Source organism: Pan paniscus, chromosome 14 (assembly GCF_029289425.2).
Source record: "Pan paniscus chromosome 14, NHGRI_mPanPan1-v2.0_pri, whole genome shotgun sequence".
Taxonomy (NCBI): Eukaryota; Metazoa; Chordata; class Mammalia; order Primates; family Hominidae; genus Pan; species Pan paniscus.
In genome coordinates, this window is record NC_073263.2 from 48,718,437 (window position 1) to 48,730,672 (window position 12,236).

General features: G+C 38.4%; 1 long non-coding RNA gene across 1 annotated transcript in view; it reads right to left on the minus strand.

Moving 5' to 3' along the window:
- Positions 1-12,236, minus strand: part of LOC134728801 (uncharacterized) — a 303,662-nt gene that overhangs the window by 44,245 nt on the left and 247,181 nt on the right. The gene's annotated exons all lie outside the window — the stretch shown is intronic.

Consider the following 12,236-nt stretch of genomic DNA (forward strand, 5'->3'; position numbering starts at 1 on the left):
AAAGCAAAGATAAATAGCTGGGACCTAATTAAACTAAAGAGCTTTTGCACAGCAAAAGAAACAGTCAAGACAGTAAACGGACAACCCATACAGTGGGAGAAAATCTTCACAATCTATGCATCTGACAAAGGACTAATATCCAGAATCTACAATGAACTCAAACAAATCAGTAAGAAAAAAAAATCCCATCAAAAAGTGGGCTAAGGACATGAACAGGTAATTCTCAAAAGAAGATATACAAATGGCCAACAAACATATGAAAAATGCTCAACATCACTAATGATCAGGGAAATGCAAACCAAAACCACAGTGTGATACTACCTTCCTCCTGTAAGAATGGCCATAATCAAAGAATCTAAAAACAGCAGATGTTGGTGTGGATGCAGTGATCAGGGAACACTTCTGCACTGCTGGTGGGAATCTAAACTAGTATAACCACTATGGAAAACAGTGTGGAGATGCCTTAAAGAACTATAAGTAGAACTACTATTTGATCCAGCAATCCCACTACTAGGTATCTACCCAGAGGAAAAGCAATCATTATTCAAAAAAGATACTTGCACACACATGTTTACAGCAGCACAATTCACAATAGCAAAGTCACGGAACCAACCGAAATGCCTATCAATCAACAAATGGATAAAGAAACTCTGATATATATACGTGTGTGTGTGTGTGTGTGTGTGTGTGTGTATGATGAAATACTATTCAGCCATAAAAAGGAATGAATTCACAGCATTTGCAATGACGTGGACGAGATTAGAGACTATTATTCTAAGTGAAGTAAACTCAGGAATGGAACACCAAACATCTTATGTTCTCACTGATATGTAGGAGCTAAGCTATGAGGATGCAAAAGCATGAGAATGGTGCAATGGACTTTAGGGAGTTGAGGGGACGTGATAACAGACAAAAAATATGGTGCAGTATATACTGCTTAGGTGATGGGTGCACCAGGTTCTTACAAATCTCCACTAAAGAATTTACGTAACCAAATACCACCTGTACCCCAATAACTTATGGAAAAATGTTTTTGCAAATGACAGGTTTTTTTTCTTTTTTAATGGCCAAATAATATTCCGTTGTGTACATATACCCCCATTTTCTCTATCCATTCCATTTGTCAGATCCATCCAGATGAATGGATAAACTTAAGTTGATTTAATATGTTGGCTATTAAAAATAATGTGGCAGTGAACATGAGGTGGAGATATCTCTTTGACATACTAACTTCATTGTCTTTGGCTATGTGCCTAGAAGTGGGATTGCTGGATCATACGACAGTTCTATTTTTAATTTTTTGAAGAATCTCATACTATTTTCCACAATGGCTGTACTAATTTACATTTCCACCAATAGTGTGCAAGGATTACCTTTTATCCACATTTGTTGTCTCTTGTTATCACCAACACTTGTCATATCCTGTCTTTTTTTCCTTGATAATAGCCATTCTAACAGGTGTGAGGTAGTATCTCATTGAGGTTTTAATTTGCATTTCTCCTATGATTAGTTATGTTGCAAAAATATTAATCTAAAGGGAGAGATAGACTGCAATACAATAGTAGGAGACTTCAACATCCCTCTTTCAACAATGGACTGATTGTCCAGACAGAAAATCAATAAGGAAACATTTGATTTGAGCTACACATTTGACCAAATGGACTCAACAGTCATATATAGAACATTTCATCTAACAACTGTAGAATACACTTCTCAAATACACACACAACATGTTCCCAGGATAGATCATATAGGCCACAAGGTCACAAAACAAGTCTTAACAATTATCATATCAAGTATGTTTTCTTGGCCACTATGGTATGAAACTGGAAATCAATAACAGGTGGGATTTTGGAAAATTCACAAATATGTGGAAACTCCACATTTCTTTGATTTAATTTTGGGGAAGGAAATAAATTTCGCAGAAAAGACTAAGAGGCTTAATGAAGAATGATTGATTAAGAGAGTCGGAGAAAAAAATCTGGCTTTCTTATCCTGATTTCCTCTAACCTGCTAGGCGGATCGTCTGTCTGACTCTTACAAAGGAAGCTAAGCCTTGAATACTATTACGCTTCCTACGATGAGATCAGCAGAAATGAGAACAGACTCTAAAAGGTATTTTGCACTTTCTGGGAACAGATGATGATTAGGTATATTTAGTTGGTGGACCTGTTTATTGTGTTTCTTGTTAAATGCAATGTTACTGTTAATACCTCTCATGAGTTTCAATACATGATACTGGTGATGACACTTTATCTTGACTAAATACATAGGAAAGAAGACTTAATGTGTTGCTAAGGCAATGCATTCTCATGGAGGTACTAAGGAACAGAATAAATAGCAAGGCATTTTTTTTTTCTCGCACTATTACATTCACATTTGCTGTGTGGTATCTTGTTTTGTCTCATCTTACTTGCCCTATTTATTTACTGGTCATGGCATGAAACTTTAATTGTGGTGTAGCTGGCTGTGTCCATATCAAATAAACATAAAAACAAGAACACAGGCAGTCATCCAGAAACTGCTCCTTAGGTGATGTTCACTAAGGCAGAGTGAAGGTGCCAAGCAATTATCTGGTGAGTAAGATCAATGTAGACAGCAATACCAGCTAATTCATTCCTCGCTCTGCAATCTTCTTTTTCATTTTTAGATTAGAACTACTAGAGAAAGCTGCAAAATCTTCACTTAATGCTACTCCTGTAGGTTTGTGTTGACCAGGGTCAAGCACTAGGGCCCAAAGACCTGTTTCTGTTTTTCTTACCACACCACAGTACCTCTCAACATGAGAACTAAAGGATGTTTCTCCTTCTAGTCAGAGACAGCACAGCATTTTCAAGATAAACTATTTAGGGCTTATCAAAATTATAATTCAGCATGTTTTTCAATAAGGTCCAAAGCATATTCGTATATGTAACTGGATGTCCAGTGGGACACCATCTGTTATCCCACAATTGTAGCTAAGGCCCAAAACTGAGGATAAAAACTGTTTCATGATCCTTTAGTGAGACAGACCAGTGAGACAGCAAAAATGACAGCCACCTCACAGTGTGTCAATATAGCAAGAAACAGAGAAGGAGAGAGAGTGTGTGATGGCAAGCGTGGTGTTCACAGAGAAGCTGTTATTCCTATTGTGTGGAGAATGAATCACAAGGAAGGGACATTTAAGAAATAACTCATAACAAGTTTAGTTGACTGAATGAAGGGTAGACTGGCATCTATTTTCTGGCTGTATTCTTGTTGAGCTACCCAAAGTCCTGCACACACTTACACTGCCAGCTGAGTGCAAGCTGGTAAGAGAGCTCCAGGGAGCATGTCCTAGGCCCCAGGAGCAGGGCTGCCACAAACTGTCAAGCAGTTTGTATGGGCTCAAGGCCACAATTCTAGGTGCACTGCTCACATCATAGACATTCAGCAGTGCAACACTTTGTCATTGCTCTTTTTCTTCCCTGCTGTGGTGAAGAAGGGACTGGTTATGTGTTCCCTGGAGTTTTGGGGGTATAGCAGACCATGGTGCTGGGCTCACTTCTAGATTGGACATTTCTGAAGTGAAAGACCTGCTGGAGTCCCACTGGTGTGAGGGACTGTGGAGTAATGGTTCTGGGAAGAAAATGGAGTCAAGCTCCCCCATTCCAACTCTCTGGTCTCTCACTGACAATATATGAAATGGGAATTTGTTGATTCTAGGATCAAAACAAAAAACATGGAGGTTGGCAGAGAGATAGTAACCCTGAAGCCACTGTGGTTGCTGGTGAGCTGAATGAAGGTATTCAGCCAGGAGAAGCCTTGGGGGGTTGGGGGGTTGGGGTATCGCTGTTGGAGTTGAAAGGAGTCATGCTGGTCCCTCTTAAGAGGATTTTCAGGAGTGTGTTGGGCCAGGGTAAGGTTTAAAATGGCCCCAGAAAAACCATGTGTAACATTTATGTGGAAGTCAACCCTCCAACTGGGGCTATAAATATCTCAGCCAGCCAGGGTGCCCTTCTAAGTACCAACCACTGGGCAGTTCTTGGAATGAATCTTCTCTCTGCAGAGGCTTCCCTGGTTGTCACTGGGCAAAAGGAAGGCCCTAGAATCTGAATAGAAGTTTGAAATAAAGAAGGAGGCAAGTGTATGAAAAGACAATACATTCTTTCATCCAGGTTCGTGTGTGTGTGTGTGTGTGCATCTCACATCTAAAAAATACCTTCACAGCAACATCTGGACTAGTGTGTGACCAAACAACTGGAAGCTATAGCCTAGCCAAGATGACACATAAAATTAACCATCACTCAGTTATTTTTAAAATAAGGTCATTATTATTTTAAATTTATATTTACAGTAACATATTGAGACTCTTTGATGAACTTGTTACACATCTTAAATGAGAAGTAGGAGAAAAGCAAGAATGAAAAAGTTGCAAAGTGTTGGCTCTCCTAAACAAAACTGTTCTTCTGGCTTATAGGTGCATGGGGTTTGTATGTTTGCATATATGTAAAACAAAAAGTAGAAGCAAGAAGTATACACTTTTGTTTCCTTTGATTGTTTTCTTCAGAGAGGTGACAAAGCTGTGCAGATACATAAAGGATCTTGTGTGTCCTAGGCTCAGTGTCACTGATTCACATTTGGATGTAGAATGGAGCACTGTGAGTGGATGCTACAGGTCACTGCAAACCTAGCAAATAATGAGGATAATGATGATTACGGTAATTGGGAAACTAACTAGGGAAAGAGGAGAATCCCTGCTTGAATTCAGATCATATAGGGTTTCAATTATGAATATAAACCAAGAAACAGTAATGTAACTAGACTTTTTATTTTAATGCTGAGAGATTAAGACTGAATTTTGATATTAAATCTTGTACAGATTGGCATAATCCGGGTACATTTCGAAGAAGGCAAAGTGTATGTGAGTGTGTGTGTGTGTGTGTGTGTGTGTGTGTGTGTATTCATGAACACATGACTGAAAAAAAGATTAAACCTCATATGTTAGTCTCGATGGCTTTCCCAAGCTAGGAGCCTTATCTCCCTTGTGAATTTGGGATTGGGACGGTTTTTAAGGCCACTCTTGTTTTTCTGAGACGTTGCTCTGTCGCCAGGCTGGAGTGCAGTGGTGCAATCTCGGCTCACTGCAGTCTCCACCTCGCCACTCTTGTTTGCCTCATATCAAAGACTTCTTGCTATGTGTTGCCTATCTCTGTCATGTTCACTATCACCAGGGTCCAAGTGCAGTCTTACAAAGCACTCCTTAATTCTGTAGATCACAGAGGTTACATTTACAGAACTAGGTTAAACACAACTTTTAAAGTTATTTGTCACATCAAAGAATGTCCACTTCCTTCCTCCAAACAAGAGGACGCCTAGCAGAGAGACTGTATGTAATATTATTACCTTTTCTTGATTTATTTATACCAAAGCATTCTATTACCTGCTAATTCAGGAAATTATTCTGAAAGTCTTGTTATAGAGCCAGAATAAACCCTTAATTATATAGAAACAATATTATTCGAAGCTATGCTAAAGCAAATAGAATTCAATTAAAATAATTAATGTATCAACAAATATACTACATATCTAAAAACAAACCTTTAATAAGCATATCACCAGCAATATTATCTAATTCATTGGTATTTTTATTTAATTAGGTAGGTAATAGAAAGAATGTCAGGTTTTGTTTTTCTAGAGAAAAGCCCAGATGGGGATTAATTGCAAATATCTATTGAGTACTGATTAACTGTCAACTCCTATGCTTGTCCCTGAGGAAAACTGGCGAGTAGAAAAAGCATAAAAGAAGATCAAAAAATGGGATGAGACAAAGAATTGCAAATCTTGTTTGAAATACATATTTCAGCATCCAACACATTTGTAATAATGTGATAAATAAGGAGATATGAACCATAAAAACTATAGGAGTTTAAAAGGGGAGATCAACAAAAGATAACCTAAGTAGGAAAGATTTAGTGAGAGAGGTGGGGTTTGAACTGGGATATGAGGAATGGGGCAAAATGAGAAAACTTTTCAAGGCATGGAGAAGGAGGAAGGCTAGAATATCAACAAAAGGTTAAGGACCACATACCCAAAGGTGCAACAGAGGGACAAAGATGATGGGTTTGTAGTCAGAGAGAAGGTTGTCTTGTCTAAAGTTGAGGCTTCTTGTTGGATCAGAGTAGAAAATAGGTTTGACGATGAGTTAGTCTGTTCTTGCATTACTATCAAGAAATACCTGAGACTGGGTAATTTATAAAGAAAAGAGCTCTATTTGGCTCATGGTTCTTCAGGCTGTACAGGAAGCATAGTGGTTTCTGTTTCTGGGGAGGCCTTAGGGAGCTTTTACTCATGGTGAAAGGCAAAGCCAGGGCAGGCGCATCTCACACGGTGGGAGCGGGAGCAAGAGGCAGAGGGGAGGTGCCACACACTTTAAACAACCAGATCTCAGGAGGACTCACTATCACAATGGCTACACCAAAGGGGATGGCGTTAAACCATGAGAAACCACCTGATAATCTAATCACCTCCACTGGGCCCTGCCTCCAACATTGGGGATTGCAATTTCACATGCTACTTTGGTGGGGACATAGATCCAAACTATATAAGTTGTCATGAAAGACTAAATGGGTCAGACAATTAAGGAGAGGATTTTATTCCTGCTATTTCAATAAGAAGGACATTCATTAATGGGGTATGATTCAAAGATGAGAGAAAAATAACTGAGGTTTTATACAACAAAGGCATCATTGAGGAAGAATAGAAGTGGGTCTTATTTCAGCATATGCAAGAACAGGGAAGTCTTTGCTGTTAGAACACAAAAGGGTGAGGGGGTTCTGTCATTGTTCCTCTTTTCAGGGAGCACAAGGCCCAGGTAAAGTTTAATACTGTTAATAGTATGGAGGTAGCTATATCACACAGGTCCTTAAGGCAGACTGAATGTGAGAGTTGAAAGGGAGGCTAACAGAGGACACACATAGGTTATATTGTGAATGAAATATTTTAAATAGAAAGGAAATGCATCCTATTCTGCATTTGGTGATGATATGTGGGACAAGGTAGGCTGGGCAGGTGAAAGACAGCACAGGTAGATTACACAAAAGACTGCTAGAAAATTTACATGTGAGGGATGAGGGGCTACAGAGAGGGCTTGGAGGCAGAGTAAAAATTGATAGAGGAGGGTCAGTTAGTAAGAAATATATTTGGCAAAGAAAAAAAGATGGTAATTAGTTTTTGAAAATAACCAAAAGCCTATGAAAGAAGGAACTAGGCAAAAATACAGTTTGGTAGGACATTTTCAATCTACTTTGAGATTCTGATGCTATGTAATGTTTAATAGGAAATGATTGACAGTGATGGTGCTCATGTTATCAAAAATACGTGATCTAGTGAAATGCTCACCAGACTTAGAATCAGAAGACATGGACTTGCATTTTGCTTACACGTTGTGGAATCCTGGGAAAACCACTTCACCTCTCTGAGTGAGCTTCTGTCACAAGAAAAAAGGGCTATTTTTTTTGTCAATAAGAAGAAATAATGTTTTAAAGTAACCTGCACAATACAAGTGCTATGCAAATGTAAATATCTTATTTTACTTTACTTATTCACTTTTCACTTACTGCCAGAAACTTAGAAATTTATAAAAAACAGAATGCTAAAATGAATACAATAATCATGGTATCCTCTAGTTCCTGAACATTCACTATATGCAAGTCCTACGTGCTTTATAGGCATTGCTCCCATAATAATCTTCAGGAGCAGGTACTATTTTTATCACAATTTCCCAGATAATAAAAATGAGACTTAGAGAAGAAATGAAAAGGTCATACAGCAATGGTAAAGCCAGAGTATAAACCCACATGTGTCCTGCTCCAAAAATTTAGCTCTTAAGAATATGTTATGTTGCCTTTCAGAAGTCAAATAGAAAAATCAAAGTAAGGCAGTTATTCAAAGAAACTGGTGCCAGATATGAAGTTATAGAAAATTTCACGACATAGAGTCCTATATACTTGCTATCAGCAAGGTATAAACTAGGCTCTGAATTTTACACAGGAAGAAAAATATGATCAGCAACACAATATACAGTGCCAAGATAAAGTCAAAGTGCTACAGAAAAATAGTTATTCTAATAACACTTGGAAGAAATATCTTCCAAGGGTTCTCACCATGTTCAATATAATATACTTCTTTCTCAGCATTATCTTCAACTTAAATACAATGAGGCCTATCAGGTAATGTAATATTATCATCATTGTATATGTACCAGGATGTTAAAATTAGCTTTAACCAAGAAATATGGTAGCTGAGAATGTCAAAAGCTAGATTGCACATGCACATATATTCCACCACTTTGAAATCTCAGCTATATCAGTCATATAGCTTGGCAGAATGAAGAACAGGAGGATTTGTGCAGTTGTGTCTTCAGAATATCTGTTGTAATGCTGAGTCCCATCTCCACCCCGGGGGGTTGCTGGGTTGCTGGCAGGTGTTAAGGGAATGTCATCTTCTTTAACTTAAGCCTAGTGAGAAGTTAGTGTTTTGTGTAAACAGATACATGCTTATCCAGTTTTGTTCTTTGTCCTGGCTTTTTTTATTTTATTTTTTCTGAGACGGAGTCTCACTCTGTCACCCAGGCTGGAGTGCAGTGGCGCAATCTCAGCTCACTGCAAGCTCCCCCTGCCTCAGCCTCCCGAGTAGCTGGGACTACAGGTGCCCGCCACCATGCCTGGCTAATTTTTTCTATTTTTAGTAGAGACAGGGTTTCACCGTGTTAGCTGGGATGGTCTGGATCTCCTGACCTCGTGATCTGCCCGCCTCGGCCTCCCAAAGTGCTGGGATTACAGGCGTGAGCCACCACGCCCGGCCTGTCCTGGCTTTTTCCCTCTGGCAATTTGATCTGGAGCCTAGGGAAGAGGAATTGCTTTTGTTCGACTTCACTGACATGACAGTTTGAAACAGAGAAATGATAGTGAAAGAGGATGAGAATAAAACCAGCCACTTTAAGGAATGGCATCCTGGGAGCCAAGGGCTCCAAAAGTCACCACAAGGAATTAAAGAGAAGTGTACTGACATCCAACCACAGTAGTGTAAGCAGTTCTTGACCTGAAGGTCTATCTGGCCATCACCAAGAGTCCAAGAAGAGAAAGATGTCATTGGTGATCTGGAAAACTAGCTCCCCTTCCTGGACTGTCTCTTTTAGAATTGGGTGTCTGCTTCTTCCTTTCCAGGTTGTAGAACCATGTTCTTCATTCTTCCTCCACTTACTCAAACTAGCCATCTTCATTATTTTGACTTTTCTAATGTTTGGTAATTGAATTGGTTGGCTGTTCTATCTCCATTAAAGTCTGCCTTACAGCAGAACCTTCACATACGGCCAAATGAGAACTAAGAGCTCTTATAAAGAAGCACTTTAACACTCATTAATTTTGTCTCTTAAGTCTTCTGCTCTATTTGCTGAGTTAGAATAGTCTGCCATTTATGGAAGGTGCTGGCTGTCTGTTATCCAGGGCCCTGGCTAGGCATCATGACAGAGCTTATTGTTAAATCCTTCACTTTGACTTAATGGAGCTTTTGTGCATACAACATGTGCCTGATATTTCAGAGAAACTCTCATTCTTTTTCTCTCATAACCTAGAGATTAATGTGGACACTGAATATTCTGTCCACCTACTGATTTCTCTCTATTCTTAATTTTTGCTGCTTATGAAAAACAAAGGCCATCATTGTTCAAATGGCCCTACTCATTTCCTACAAGTCTTTGTTTCCTACAATTCACAGGAAATTAAGATTATTATGAAGGTAGATTTTCATTCCTTACCCAGGGCCATCCACACATCAGCACTGAGGATTAACCTTCTAATACCATTGTTCTCCCTGTCTGAACATCAATAATCTTTTTTTTTTTCCCCTTCCCAGAAGTGGATGACCGAACTAAGCCATTGAAGAGAGTTCTGATGCAGTTTAAAAAATCTCTCTGCAGGGCACCTGTGGGCAGCCCTCTGTCGCATGGTCAATGGGTTCTGGGTAGGTAGGTTTTCTTATAGCTCAGCCTGGGGCAGAAATTTCCAATTTTCTAACTTCTTAGTTTCTGTTTGTTCATACAAACGCTTTGTAAAGGCATGCCATTTATACAATGTTTTTAACTTTTCAAAAATGGCTAATTACACGATCATATGTTAGCATAATTCTTGTGGGATAGAAAGGAAAAACCATCAAGATTGGAAGAGTCAGACCACAGAAGACTGTCTTGCCTACATTTACACAACTTATAAAGAGATTGCGGATAAGAATTTATTATCTAGCCATCTGGCCTACCTGAGTTGATAACCCTATCTCTATCTCCTGCTGCAACCACAAAAAGTGAAATAAACATTTTATAAGAAATAGGTTTTTCATTTTTGGCCCAGAAATGTGGGAAACATCAAAATGGTTGGTGATTTGTCTTTTCTTAGATTTTAGTTGACAACTGAAAGGATTTCTGTAGTTTTCACTAGTAGTTAGAAAAATGTGTACATTTTCTGTGATTTATAAGAGGATGGAGGAAAGTGTGCATTCAGATCATTGCTGATCTTTCAAGCAATAACAGCCTATAAATTCAATTTGCCATTTTCAAGCACAAATTTTAAGTGAGCTTCTTCTATGTTCTCATCTTTGCATTTCTGATTACCATTTGATTTTGCATTTTGTGTTTATTGAGTGTTTGGATATATGACATCTAATTCCTCCCTGGTTGCTTCTCTTATTTTAATATGGTCCTCTATCAAGATCTTTTTGACCAAAATGCTGCCGTTTGATAGTAGCTGGTCAGTTTTCCAATTTGAGGCTTTAATAACGTAAACCCGGGGGTTGTGACCAATCCCGTTATGGTAGCTGTTTATGGTTTATCGTTAGAGGGTCTAACACTAATTTAATGCATCTAATTCATCTATTTGTTGAAAGTTTCATGACAGAAAAATTTCTTAATTTCTATGATTTAACTCTAAAAATTCTTTGGGAATTAATGTCAAATAGAGCCTTTTCTTTGTTCCTTGACCTTATGGTGAGTGAACTACTTTCCCGTTATTGGCCCTCTTCTCTATAATTAATTATTACTTTTATATCTGGTTCTTCTAAGTCTCTTCTAATATGGATCTTACTTAGGCTGGTATATAGCTAGAAACATATGGTTTGCTCACCTTATCCTTTTTGTAAATCGTGTTTGGGGGTTATTGCTTGTAACTGTTAGATATTAAAATAAAAACAAAATCACATCCTCAAAATAGATATTTCATCACACATTTAAAGAGACACATGAATTAAAACAAGAGTTAAAAATGTAGACTATTTAGGTATAGTCTAATAATTTTTTATTAATTTTCCACTGTTCTTATTAAATACTGCTAAATTTAATTTTAATCTTCTTTATGCTGACTTAAAGAGAACATTTACATTTCCTTAAGTAATTAAAAATAAATGTTCATTGGAGTTCCCATGTGCTTGCTACAGCGTAGTTAGCTCAAGCCTATTTTACCTCAAAAAAAGTTACACCCTCATCTTTAACTACGTGCTTTTAAAATTATCCAAAAGAAAACATTAAGTTCCTTTTCAACACTCTCAATTAATTTCTTAAGACACCTACTTCCCATTTTGCCTCCTCCGCATCGTCATCTCACCAAGAAAAGTCCCTGCTCACTCTTCCCAGCTCCCCAACCTCAGTGTGCTCTCTGCTTGTGAGTGGTGACAAACACAAACAGAGCTATGAAGACACAGGCTCTGGTTCTCTCCAGAATGAGACTCTGCTATGATGACATTTTCCCAATTTTGCCTCTCTTTGTTCTTGGAACTAAAGATATACATTTATTATTTAGCCTGAATTATGTGATTGATCAGTGTAGACAAGAACCACCAAGGAGACTGATAAAAAACCAAGATTAGATGGCTGACTCCCAGAAATATTGAGCTGGGAGCTCCTGCATGAGAACCAAAAGGTTCCATTGTAAACAACCAGTCATGTAATTCGTGTGCAGGTGTTTGGATGAATCACTTAGAAACACTGCTTTATGGTTCCCAGTTTTACAGCCTGATTCTTATTTGCTATTGCTGTGGTTTGAATATATGTGTCCCTCTAAAATTAATATGTTAGGACTTAATCCTTAAGGTGAAGGTATTAAGAGGTGGAGCCTTTGGAAGGTGATTAGGTAGAGAGGGCTCAGCCCTCACAAATTGAACTAGTGCCCTTACCAAAGGGCTTAAGGAGGCTTTAACTTCTTCAGTCTTTTCTGCCATGTGAGAATACCACG